The sequence below is a fragment of the Lynx canadensis genome, chromosome A2 (assembly GCF_007474595.2).
Source record: "Lynx canadensis isolate LIC74 chromosome A2, mLynCan4.pri.v2, whole genome shotgun sequence".
Taxonomy (NCBI): Eukaryota; Metazoa; Chordata; class Mammalia; order Carnivora; family Felidae; genus Lynx; species Lynx canadensis.
In genome coordinates this window covers 72,903,897-72,917,025 of record NC_044304.2, presented here as the reverse complement: position 1 = coordinate 72,917,025, position 13,129 = coordinate 72,903,897, and the positions used below count along the sequence as shown (strand labels likewise).

General features: G+C 39.1%; 1 protein-coding gene across 1 annotated transcript in view; it reads left to right on the top strand.

Annotated features, from left to right (window-relative positions):
* Positions 1-13,129, top strand: part of SUGCT (succinyl-CoA:glutarate-CoA transferase) — a 765,867-nt gene that overhangs the window by 435,171 nt on the left and 317,567 nt on the right. The window lies entirely within an intron of this gene.

The following is a 13,129-nucleotide window of genomic DNA, read 5'->3' as shown; positions in this document are numbered from 1 at the left end:
GAATAGACTGAAGAACATTAAATCTCATTAATGGTATTCAGTAGGAATTTGATCTTTGTTATGCCAGTGATTTTATATGGAATTTGGGCAAATTTGTCAGAATCAAAAACTTATTTCTTAAGTTAAAACAATTTTATCTTCCATTCCGATTTTCAGTAATTTCCCAAAACCTTTAGTCACAGTTAAAAAATTATTGATGCCATCTTAATGGTAAACATGTTTTTAAGAAATAAGATGTTTTCAACCATAAGTTTCGCCTACTCTTTCTTTTTCTTAACATGTTTTTATAATTTGTGGGTGACAGTTGATCACAAAGGGATTCATTCCAAAACTGCGATGATTTTAAATATAATTATTTGAATGATTTGTGAATATTTTAAAATATTTTGTGAGCAACCATTCTCTATAGATTAAATTTTTGATGTGAGAACAAATTTGTATACATTTAAATGTAATATCCTGATTATCACTTATCTAGATATTAAGATGCTTTAAAAAAGATTTTGTTTTAAAATTTTTATAATTTACTTATTTATTTTATTTTATTTTTTATTTTTTTTTCAACGTTTATTTATTTTTGGGACAGAGAGAGACAGAGCATGAACGGGGGAGGGGCAGAGAGAGAGGGAGACACAGAATCGGAAACAGGCTCCAGGCTCTGAGCCATCAGCCCAGAGCCCGACGCGGGGCTCGAACTCACGGACCGCGAGATCGTGACCTGGCTGAAGTCGGATGCTTAACCGACTGCGCCACCCAGGCGCCCCTACTTATTTATTTTAAACAAATTTTTAAATCTTTGTTTATTTTGAAAGAGACAGAGCATGAGCAGGGGAGGGCAGAGAGAGAGGGAGACACAGACTTGGAAGCAGGCTCCAGGCTCTGAGTTGTCAGCACAGAGCCCGATGCAGGGCTCAAACCCATGAGCCATGAGATCATGACCTGAGCCGAAGTCGGACGCTCAACCGACTAAGCCACCCCGGCACCCCCAAATTTTTATGATTTAGAAATAATTTTGTGCATACAATATTACTTATATTTATGACTCTCACACTGTATATGGAATCCAGGTTTACAATAGCACTGTTATCTACGAATACATTGATAGCAGATCTACACTAACAAAATACTCAGTTATGTTATCCTTTTGCCGTTAGCACTATGGCTTGACTTCCCCATTTTAGGGAAACATTATAACACAGAGTTTTATTTTAATATTATTGCCAAGTAACTAAAGTTCATAGGAACCCCACATCAGTGACCAAATAGTTTGCAAAGTTGTACAAGTGCTTGACAGGTGTTGTTTATTCAGAAAGATTTCTGTGGAATGGGAGAGGCAGGGCGCTCGTAGCATTGGGGTTTAGGTATTCATGGGAGTGAGTGAACCCGTTGGATCAATCTTTCCAGGAGCTTGGCTGTGAATGGAAGGTCAGAGGGATGATTAAAAGGAGATGTTATAAGAGACTCTTAAAAACTGAGAACAAACTGAGGGTTGATGGGGGGTGGGAGGGAGGGTAGGGATGGGCATTGAAGAGGGCATCTTTTGGGATGAGCACTGGGTGTTGTATGGAAACCAATTTGACAATAAATTTCATATATTAAAAAAATAATTTCTGGAAGGATTAAAAAAAAAAAAAAAGGAGATGTTAGATCAAGGATGGGGGAGACTTGCACACTTCAGAGAAGGCACTGACAGCCGAGAGGAAGAGGTTGCATATTGTGGAGAAAGAAGGAGCATGGCAAGTGGAATAAGATGATGACCTGGGGCGCCTGGGTGGCTCAGTCGGTTAAGCGGCCGACTTCGGCTCAGGTCATGATCTCACGGTCCGTGAGTTCGAGCCCCGCGTCAGGCTCTGTGCTGACAGCTCAGAGCCTGGAGCCTGTTTCGGATTCTGTGTCTCCCTCTCTCTGACCCTCCCCCGTTCATGCTCTGTCTCTCTCTGGCTCAAAAATAAATAAACGTTAAAAAAAATTAAAAGAAAAAAGATGGTGACCATGCAGGGTATGGGAAGGGAGAAGAAAGAGAACCAAGGAGAAGGCACTTTATGCCCTGAGATTGGCAGAAAGAAAGGGGAGATGGGTGGTGTGAAGGTGAAAAGATACGCAGAAAGAGTTCATGCTTTGTTCATTTGTTCAAAATGAGGTTGGGGGCAAAATGATTAGTTAATGGGAAGAGGAGAAGGCAAGGCAATTGTGAGGAATGTGAGAATGGAAAATTTTGGTTGGCTATTCTCAGACTTGGAGGTGAGCTAGCCAGCTAGGGCCAGGCAAATAGCCGTGTCGTGCTGAGACCCATTAACTTAATAAGCACTTCCTGAAGGCTTGCCACATGCTAAGTACTTGGTTAGGCTCTGGGGATACAGAGATGAAAGACCTGGTCCTGGTCCCCAAGGAGTCTGCGGATGCGTAAGTCACTAGTTACCATGCGGGTGCTGCCGTGGGAGCTGAGAGAGGGATGTGTTTCTCAGCCTGGGGAGAAGAGAGAAGCTGGAAAATTTTCTTCTAAAGGAGAGCTTCTTAGACTCTTTTAATGTGCCTGGTTAGCTTTACTTTATGCATTTCAAAGAAGATTATCTAGTTTTCAAGGAAATTAGCAGCAGAAAATTCTAAGGTCTCAGTTATGCTCTAAGTGACATCTGACAGAACAATAGGAAATAAGCTACCAAGCCAAAAAAAAAAAAAAAAAAAATGAGTACCAACATCTTAGACTCTTTAATTGGTTAGTGACCAAAATCTAATTCAAAATGGATTAAAGAGAAAGGAATGAAATTAGAGATTCACATCATTGTCAAAGTCTGGGAGGCATTCTTGGTCTCAGGAATGGCTGCATTTAGGAGTTCAAATAATATCATCAGGTCTTGGTCTTTCTACATTTTTTGAGAAATGAGCCTCTTCTTTACTTCTTTCTGGCAGTTTCATACCATAGCACCTTTAAGCCTGTGTTTTCTCTTTGGGAAGTAAAATTGTACCTTTTGCCAGAGCAGCGTGGCGGACCTTGGAGCCCCCGGTTCAAGAAAGCTACATTCCCTATAAATGTGGGTCACTGAATCTGATGGGAAACTTTTGCCATTAAAAAAAAAAAAGGTTTTGAAGCTATTATTCATATTTTTGTTAAAGTTTGGGGTAAAACTATAAAATCCACAATTAAAGCTTATCATGATCCCCCCCCCCCCGTGGTTGAGTAGTTTTTAGGCTTCATTGATTAATCCTAAAAGCTTCATCTTTATTAACAAGAAGTAGCCACTAATAACTTCAGTATAATTCTGGATACATCCCATGTGCAACTCTGGTGTTTGGAGGGAGTAATTTAAACAGTAGAAAACAGACATCCATTAGAATCTTAGATGTAGATGTAGACTAAATCCTATCTGCTTGTTTGAGAAATAATTTTTGTGGTTCTGCAGCTCTGACTAAACCATTATAAAACGTTTACTGTGGGGTCCCCCTAACATTCAGATGTATTGGCCTCTTGTCAGTGATCTTAACGATTTTGAACTTAATATAACCCAAATGACTATTAAGTACTTTTCCTAATAATGTTTAATACAGATAAGAAACTATCAGTGGTGAACATTTAAGAATTTTGGAGATTAAAAAGAAAGAGTCAAGGGGTGTCTGGGTGGCTCAGTTGGTTAAGTATCTGACTCAATTTTGTCTCAAGTCTTGATCCCAGGACTATGAGATCGAGTCCCTTGTCCGGCTCTGCTCTGGGCATGGAGCCTGCTTAAGATTCTCCTTCTCCCTCTCCTTCTGCCCCTCCCTCACTTGCACATGCTCTCTCTCTGTCTCTCAAAAAAAAAAAAAAAAAAAAAAAAAAAAAAAAAAAAAAAAAGAAAAAAAGAAAAAAAAAAAAAAAAAAGAAACAACCAAAACACAGTAGCATGTCTAGTTTTAGACTGACTACATTCTGAGCAAGGGAATTTCTATTTGGGGAAGTTTAGAAAATAATGTATACATGTTTTATATAATTAATAATTATGAATCATTTTAGTGTGCTCTGTTACATCTATTGGAATTTCTGTACTCCTTTTTTGTTGTTAGAATAAAAATCAAGGATATCTACAAAACACTGTTTCCTTTACCTAATGAACTTTAACCCTTCTATAGCCTCAATGACATTCATCTGTAGGTGATCAACTTAATTCTATTATTGATGTCACTCTCATAATAAATCAAGTAAGAGAATGTGTCTGTAGTGAAGCACAATGTATTGTGTTTTGGTAGTTCAGTTTTATTACTGTGATTAATGACAATAATGACTATTATTACTGTTGTATCGTCTAGCCTTGGTATTTTTTGATGTAAGAAATCATTACCACCTATTCATCCACTTAGCATTAGTAATTTTTAATTCTTAAACTTTGGTACTCTGTTTGAAAGCAACTGGAAGGATGCAAATGTTAGGATTATTACTGATTACTAAATAAATGTCCTGGAGATATTAATGATATAAAAAGTTTGAAGTTTGTGCACAGCCTGCAGTAGGAAATGAAGGCTTATGACATGATCTCTGCAGTCAAAATAATCCTCTCTCCTCCTCCCTAAAATATACTCAACCAGATAAGATTATAGTTTTGCTCACTAAGTTGTTTTTTTTTGTTTTTTTTTTTTTTTTAATTAGAGCTGGTCGTTTTGCCTCTAAGTTTCCAGTCAGAGGTTAGAACTGTGTAAAACAAAATAAACACCTTTGTTATATAAGCACTGCATGTAGATAGGCCATGTCCTTTCGAATATTAAAGGCATAGAATATAGAAGCTAGTAATCTGGGTAAATTTTTTAAGAAATGATTCTCAACAACACAAACGACAAAGTTGAAGGCTCAGTATTGACGATACAAAGGAATGATAAGAAACAAGTACAGAAATTTCACCAGAGAGATTTTCTTTTTAAAAAAATTGTTTAATGTTTATTTATTTTTGAGAGAGAGATGGAGTGTGAGTGTTGGAGGGACAGAGAGAGAGGGAGACACAGAATCCGAAGCAGGCTCCAGGCTCTGAGCTGTCGGCACAGAGCCCAACATGGTGCTTGAAGTCACGAACCACCAGATCACAACCTGAGCCAAGTCGGATGCTTAACCGACTGAGCCACCCAGGTACCCCTCACCAGAGATATTTTCTTGAGGAAATGCTGAACACAGAAGACCCCTGAACTTGTACAGTGGGTGTGGAGATGAAGAAACACTGAATGAGATGCTCTGGGACTGTCCAGGGGCAGAAGGAAGACACACAGGTGAAAGGTAGCTCTCCTTTAAAAGACTCTGTGAAGCTCCAAACTCACCCCTCCCTCATCATTGAGATTGTTCTGGGTCTTTATTTAACTTTCTTACTCAAGAAGGTAAAAGAGCAAGTAGGAAAATCTGGGCAAAAAAAAAAGCATATATATATATATATATATATATATATATATATATATATATAATAAAATCTATCTGGGAAGAGTTGAGAACACAAAATACAAAATGCTGTGTACTCCAGCACATTCAGAAGTGACCTCACATTTTTTTTCCGAGAGTTCTATCAGCCAGCAAAAAGAAGGAAACTGGATCCCTTACAAGCCTCACGGTTTTTGTAAAATTAAAATAAACCGTTGTTCTGGAGAAGCAAACTCCTTCACTGACTCTATAAATAGATACTTTTCTTGTTAGTCCTTATAGAGTTAGGGAAAGGGTGATTCCTTTCCTTTTGTCTCAAATGTTAGGCAGAATCTTCTCATTCACAAAGTACGAAGTAGAAGTTGAACACCTCTCGATAAGGTAAATGGAAAAAAAAATTGCCAACATTATTTCATCCCTAGAAAAATGCTCCTGACATTTTCAATCATAGGACATGTTATTGTTTTAGCACTAACTAAATGCCAGTAATAACCAAGGTGCCTGTCAGACTTTGGAAATCAATGATTTTAACATATTTTATGCTACTTTGCAGGTTGCAAAGTGCTTTCACATTCATTGTTACATCCAATTTTTACAGTGTCTCTGTGGTGTAGATAATATTATCTCTGTTGACAGTGTGGTGGGTACTGGTTTGAGGTCAAGGGACTCACTTGCTTGAATTTCCACATCCAGGAAGTAGTATAATTGGGGCTCAAACTGGAATCAAATCTTCCTTTCTTAAAATAGTATATTTTTCCTACTACAGCAAATGCAATTCAATTTTGCAGGGGAAACCTCCCACTGAATCACGTATCGTAGGTATAGACATTTCTTTCCAATACTTATTTCAGATATTAGCAGCATACCTTCATCTGTTGCTTTAATCTTCATAATGTGGAATAGGTTGAAGAAATACCAGGCATCATAAAATAGCCACCATTTGTCAAGCACTACACCATGATTTCATTTGGTATTAAAACAACCCTTTAAAGCCAGTGTCATGGCCCACATTTTGCAGATGACAAAATTGATGTCAGAAGAAGGAAAAAAAGGGACGTAACTGGTGTGTGGCAGTGAAAATTCTAACCGGGTCTGTTTGACTCCAAAGACCTTGTTTTGATCACCATAATGTGTGGCTTGGCAGCTTTCGTGATCTACATCCAACAAGCATTCACGATGGAAGTGAGAGACCACTGTTGCTCTGTCCTTACCAGGGAAGTCATAGAAAGTATAGCTGTCTGCACTGGACGTTTGGTAAATGCCTACTTACTCTCTAGGACATACTGATGTTGGCGAACAGGGCATTTTCTTAGCCAATCGTTGCTCCTGTGTTTAAGAGCAAGTCTTTGGGAGTTATCAGGATGAAGCTGCCAGTCTAATTTCCATTAGGTCCTCAAAGTGAGTAGTGAAGAGAATATACTTGCACATCTGATTAGTATGTATCTCAGTAGAATCTCCACTTTAGAATTCCTCACCTTCTTCTTACCCGTCCCTACGGGTGCTGCCATGTTCATTTCAGCTGGCCAAGGGAAATCATGGTTTTAGCAAGAAGAGGATGAACCATAGCCAACTTATTTTAGAATTCAAAGCACTCATTTTTCTCTGTAACTTTTCCCATCCACTCATAGTTCCGTGCTTGCAGTGTGTTTTTGTATACGTACATTTTATGTCTCTCCTCAGGTGCTGTGGTAGGCACTGTAGGGAGTGCAAAAATGAGCAAAAAACAAAACAAACCACCTTAGAGGAATTTATGATCTTGCAGAAGGTAAAGAGAAAAAAAGCAAGTATTTTATTTAAAAATTCTCCAGGCTATGTAAGCTAAATGTCTAAGAAAAAAATAGAACCATAAAGAATAAATGTATTAGTAAGCAGAAATATGCCAATGTAAATAGTGATGTCTGTTTGCACTGAATAAAGTAACAAGAATTAGAAGTCTGGATAGAGCCAGAAGTTGGCAGAGATGTGGGGATATAGAGGCCAACACGCACCTTTGTGAGAGTGCACGCCAGTGCAGACCTTCTAAGGACAGTGTAGCATTACTTAGTCAATGGGCTTACCTCTTCCTGTGATACTGCATTTGTTCTGTTCAGTATATATCTCAATAAAATTCCCAAACAGGGCCATAAGGGGCCATGTATGAACATACTCATTTCTGGCGGCCAGGAGTATATTGTCAAAAGTGTAGGTGAGGGGTTCCTGGATGGCTCAGTCGGTTGAACATCTATCTGACTTTGGCTCAGGTCGTGATCTCGTGTTATCGATTGAAGCCGCACATGAGGCTCTGTGCTGACGGCTCAGAGCCTGTAGCCTGCTTTGTATTCTGTGTCTCCCTCTCTCTCTGCCCCTGCCCTGCTCATTTCCTGTCTCTCTCCGTCTCTCAAAAAACAAAAACAAAAACAGAAACAAAAACCGTTAAAAAAATTGTAGGTGAAGTGTGGGCAATGCAAATCATAGAGTATTACGCAGCAGTTAGAAATACCTGAAGCAACGCGGAAGGGTCACGAAACAGCATGGAACAATAAAAGAAGCAGAGTAAAATTTATCATGGTATCTATTTAAATAAATTAGCATGCTTGCATAAAAATAGTGTATATTTCCCAAGAACAGTTAATGAAAAGATACATATTTATGGGTTTTTGTGGGAAGAAGAGAATTGAAATGGGGATTGGGAATAAAAGGGAAAATAAATATAACACAGGGACTATCCATTGACCAATCTTTTTTTTTAAGTTTATTTATTTATTTTGAGAGAGAGCGTGAGTGAGTGGGGGAGGACAGAGAGAGAGAGAGGAAAAGAAAATTCCAAGCAGACTGTCAGCACAGAGCCTGACGAACTCATGAACCGTGAGATCATGACCTGAGCCAAAACTAAGAGTCAGATGCTTACCTGAGCCACCCAGATGCCCCTATCCATTAACCAATCTTTGTGACATGACATTAAATGAGGAGCATGTTGAATTCAATGCTCTACAACAAGCAAAACAAAAGTCATGGAGATTCAAGGTGGTAAGAGTTACAACCTGATGAGTTCAGGAAATAACTTCATAGAAAAGTGGCACTTGACATATGTCTCTAAGGATGGGTAAAATCTGAACAGAGGTTAGAGAAGACGGGAAGCCAGTACAGGGAGTAGATATTGGGGTATATGAAAAGGGCCTTCCAGGGAAAGCAGGGCCAGCAAATGCTTGGCAATACAGTGACAAGGGGCAAGGGTTCAGTGAGGAGAGAAGGGCTCACTTTGGCTGATGCATAGAGTACAGGTGCGGCACTGTAGTAACAGCTAAGTGTCAGGCTCTAAGCTGAGTCTTTTATGCACCTTATCTACTGAATCCTCACAATGGCCAGATGATACAGATATTCTACTCTTAATCATCATCAATCATCATCATTCACTTTACAGATGGAGAAGTGTGTTGAAGAGGTAACTTTCTAGCTGCACATCCTGTAATTGCTAGATACATGACGAAAAGCCAGGTATCTTTGGCTTCAGAGCCTGTGCCCTTAACCCCCATGCTCGCCTCCCTTTCAAGGCCATGCTCTCTATTCCTCTGTCAGCGTAGATGTAGAAGGGCCTGGTAGTGAAGGGGTTAAAGTAGTCAGAACTCAGCCCTATGCTGTGTATGGCTTTAATTATCCCTTACTACTGATTAGTTTGATAGCAAAAGGATATTTGAGAAGGAAGCTGCCCATGTTATAAAGTTCTGCCTATATTATAAAGGCCTTTCTGCTCATGTGTCTCTCATTGAAATGATGGAGGGGCTGTGCCAACATCAAGTTAAATAAGGAGAAAACATTTATAAGCACCCTTTTAACCCTGTTGAAGCTATGCGTTCTGAAATCCCTTCAAGTAACAAATGGGTAAGAACAAAAGGGGCAAAACTAGCTTTTTAACTATGGAGACTGAGGTCGAAGCTTTAGCTGGGCCCTGTTTATCATGCTGCCTTGATTAAACTCTAAGCTTCTATGCCATAAAGATGAGAGGAATGACCACATCTATAAGATAGGGTTTTGAATCTCAGCATACTCAACTGGAACATATCAGGACATATCACTCTGGTCGATGCAGGAGTAGAGTTTGGTTTGTTGGAAATGAATAGCCAGGTGAACCCTGAGGCCAAGTACTATGACAGTTTCCATGTTTTGGGAAGTGGCATTTGCAAACAGAGAAACGGTTGCGTATAGACGCACACAAATGGAAAACAAAGGCCAGAGTGTTGAGAAAGGGCTTTTAGTGATAGACTCAAGTGAAATGAAGTTTCGACAGGTCTGTTTTTTATTTATGCCTTCCTCTTTCTTGCATCTCCACCCATTTCTCAAATTCTTTCTTTGCTATTTACACATCGGAACATCTGGGATTGGGCTTCCAGCACCTGCTATAGGGAGCAGAGATCTTCCTGCTGAAAATATACTTTTCAATGGCAAAATTTAAATTAGTATGCCTTACTTAGTTCAAAAAGAGTATGTTTCAAAATCTGGCTCTAAGCAAATACGCAGCTTAAGAAACAATCAAGAGCAACAAAGTAATTTTAACAAAAGAAATACCCAAACCTGAAGATCTTGATAAAAGAATAAAACAAACGAAGGATTCAACACACAGACTGAAAACAGACTCTTCATAGTTTAGACCTGGAAGGCTCTACAGTACATCTGGTTAACATCTTGCAAGCTGAAGAACCCTGCCTTGAAAAACCTTCTGTACCAATGACACACAGAATGAAAGGTTATGTTATGACTTTCAGATGGAAACCTGCAAAAGTATATCCACTGGACTGGACCGTTAACTCTTACTACTTCTGATTCCAACTGTTAAAGAGATTTTTCATGTGTGAATTATAATGAACTTTTTCAGTTTATATCAGAAACAGCAGAAAGAATTTTTACTTGGAGTGAGTGAACATGCTGTGGACGGAATAGAATGTCTCAGTTGTGATGTCCAAATGGAACTAAAATCCCCCCAGTAGGGATTTTGTAGAGTGCATTTTAATAATAAGCATACATGTCTGTATATTGGGTTGGGAACAAAAACGCCGTATTTGAAATACAAGCGTGTTACAAAACCTCTGTAACTGGTAACATTCACTGAAAGTTTTGTTGAGATAAAGGAGTCTATTTGCTTCCAAGTATGGGTACAGAAAAATGCCTTTATATTGATGTGGCAAAAGTCATACGTGCTAAGGAGGTGCTGTAATTTGTAATATAGTAGAAAAATTAGAAGAATCCTTTTTTGAGATCCGTTCACTACCAGAATTGTATTGTCTTTGTCTACAATTTACTTGACTCTGGGGAGGGAGGTAAAAATGAAGAAGGGCAGTTTCTCTAAACACCGGATTGTCCTGTGCTTAACCATCACGTGGTTGTGCATTTTCTTGATCTGTAGGAAGGAGGTACTTCCTTCTTCCCTAACCACCCAGGAGGCTCGCTGCCAGCCTCTTGCCTCCATGCCCCCAGCATCCAGCAGACACTTCTCAGAAATGCCGTTTGAAGTTCTCTGTGCAGCAAGTGGGTGTGTGAGCGAAGGAGAGGTATCATTTCCTTCAGACACATACACACCACCCCCCCCCCACACCCAGACGAAGGGAGAATCGGCTATGCAGCAGGCTTGCTACAAGGGATTTTTCCATGTGTGTTTTATTATGCTGGAGAGGAATGTGGTGACAAGCAACACATGAAATTGCTATCTGTCTTTTCTGAAATTTTACATTCTCTTCTCTTTGTAGGGAAAGTGATGTAATACTCTATTGCTTGTGTAAACAGTATCATTCAATTAGAGGGTGTCTGCTTTCCCTTGCATACCGTGAAAGCTGCATTCTCCTCGCTCAGATGCCATCATGGACTTGGTTGCGTAGTGGTGACCTGTGCTCTTGGGGACAGTGAGCTGCATATACTGACACTGTTAGTAGCCAGAAGTTTTCACTGGGGAAATAAGTTTAGTATACTGTTATTAATTTGGTTTAGAAAAGAGTTGCAGAAGTACTCAGATGAATAAGACGTAGCAAGAACACATGGTCTTCGTTATTCAATAACTATTCCTCTGCAAAGGAAACATGGTCTATTTCCCATTTGAGAAGGAGCTTACAACAAACTAGTAAATATGGAAAAAGGGCTACACATGTACTATAATTTTATTGAGGAGTTGTCCTCGTGCACTTATGTAGCCCTCCCCCACCCCAACAAACTCACAAAACATGTCCACGTCGATGTATTCCCAGCTGGTATTAGCATAATCATTACCACATTATAAACAAGCCTGTGGAAAAATAGCCTGCGAGATTTAGATGGCTTGTTGTATAAATGAAGGCAGGTGGGGATAGACAACCAGATATTTTGGGAACAAATTCTTCCCCCCCCCCTTTAGAAATAATAGGTGAGATCTACCAAATCTCAGTTGATAGCATGGACTGAAGAGGTAAGAGTTGAAAGGCATTATGACACGTTCAGTATGCCTAGATAGAAGTCTGCTAAAGGCTTACCGTGGAGCCCCTCCACTGGAAGAAGTTCTCATTTGATGATGGGAATGTTGAGCCTCCCTTTTTTCTTTCCTATTGGAGCACAAGTGGAGTACTTTTCCTCTGATTTCATATAGGTCCTGTTGGTCAAGGTATCTCGCTCTTTCTTTCTTTCTTTCTTTCTTTCTTTCTTTTCTTTCTTTTCCCTATTGTACTTTTTCCAGGAGTTGACCAGATGAGAAATCTGGACTTAATAGCTACTTCCAAGTTTACTGCCAAGACCAGAAATAAAATATGATGTAGAATATTGCCTTACCTGAAAGCTTCAGGACGCTAAATGCTGTTAGATCCAGGTTTAATTGTAAAAAGAGTCCAAGACAGAGGAAGAAAACGAATTTTATGAGAGTAAAAGCTGGTCTGGTGTGTCCAGGTTCTAAGAGATCAGACAACAGGCTGAAGAGATTTAGCATATTTAGAGATTTAGATTTAGCATTTTCTTCTTTCTTTTTTTCTATTGATTTGTACAGGCATGCAGAGAATAACTAAGTATGCTAGCCACAGAAAAATCATGGTGTATTCTTTCAAATTTGTGATTCGAGCAATACCCAGAGAACCATACAATTAGGGTAAAGATGGCATTGGTGAGTGTGGGTGAGGCAATATATTCTCTGTGGGCTTATTACATCTTCTGTGGCCTGGTGATTTGTTTGTAAGTTGCTTTAATTTGATGAGATGGGTTTAACCACATGTACCTATAAAATCAGAATGATATATAATGTGGATCGCATGAGTTTCAACATCCAGGGAAGTTAATCTTCGAGTACAGTACTCCAGTAAGGGTCCCTCAACTTTGACATGAGATTTCTATTTGCAATAAAGTTAACGAGGCTCTTTCTTCCTAGGCTGTCTCAGACTCAGATATAGGTAACCATTAGGTATAGCAGACCTATGGGAAGGGAATGCACACAGATCAAACTGGCATGACGGTCTGCTTTACTGGAACTCACTTAACCCCTGTGCAATATCCTCAAATTGCATAAGTGCTGAAGTTACTTAATGTTTCATTATAAATAAATTATCTGATATGAAATGTGTTATTCTCATAAATTGGCTTTTTCCGTGATTAAGAAAGAGAATTAGATTAAAATGGGCCTGTTTCAAAGTGACATGGCCATTTTTCCTTTATATGTTTGCAAAGTTAATAAAGTAATTGATATTGCAGAGACTTTGCCAAAAGGCAGGGCATTTTCAGGCCCTACAATTAAACCATGATGTCCAAAAGAGCTTGCTTAATGTATTATTTATTGAGCACTGA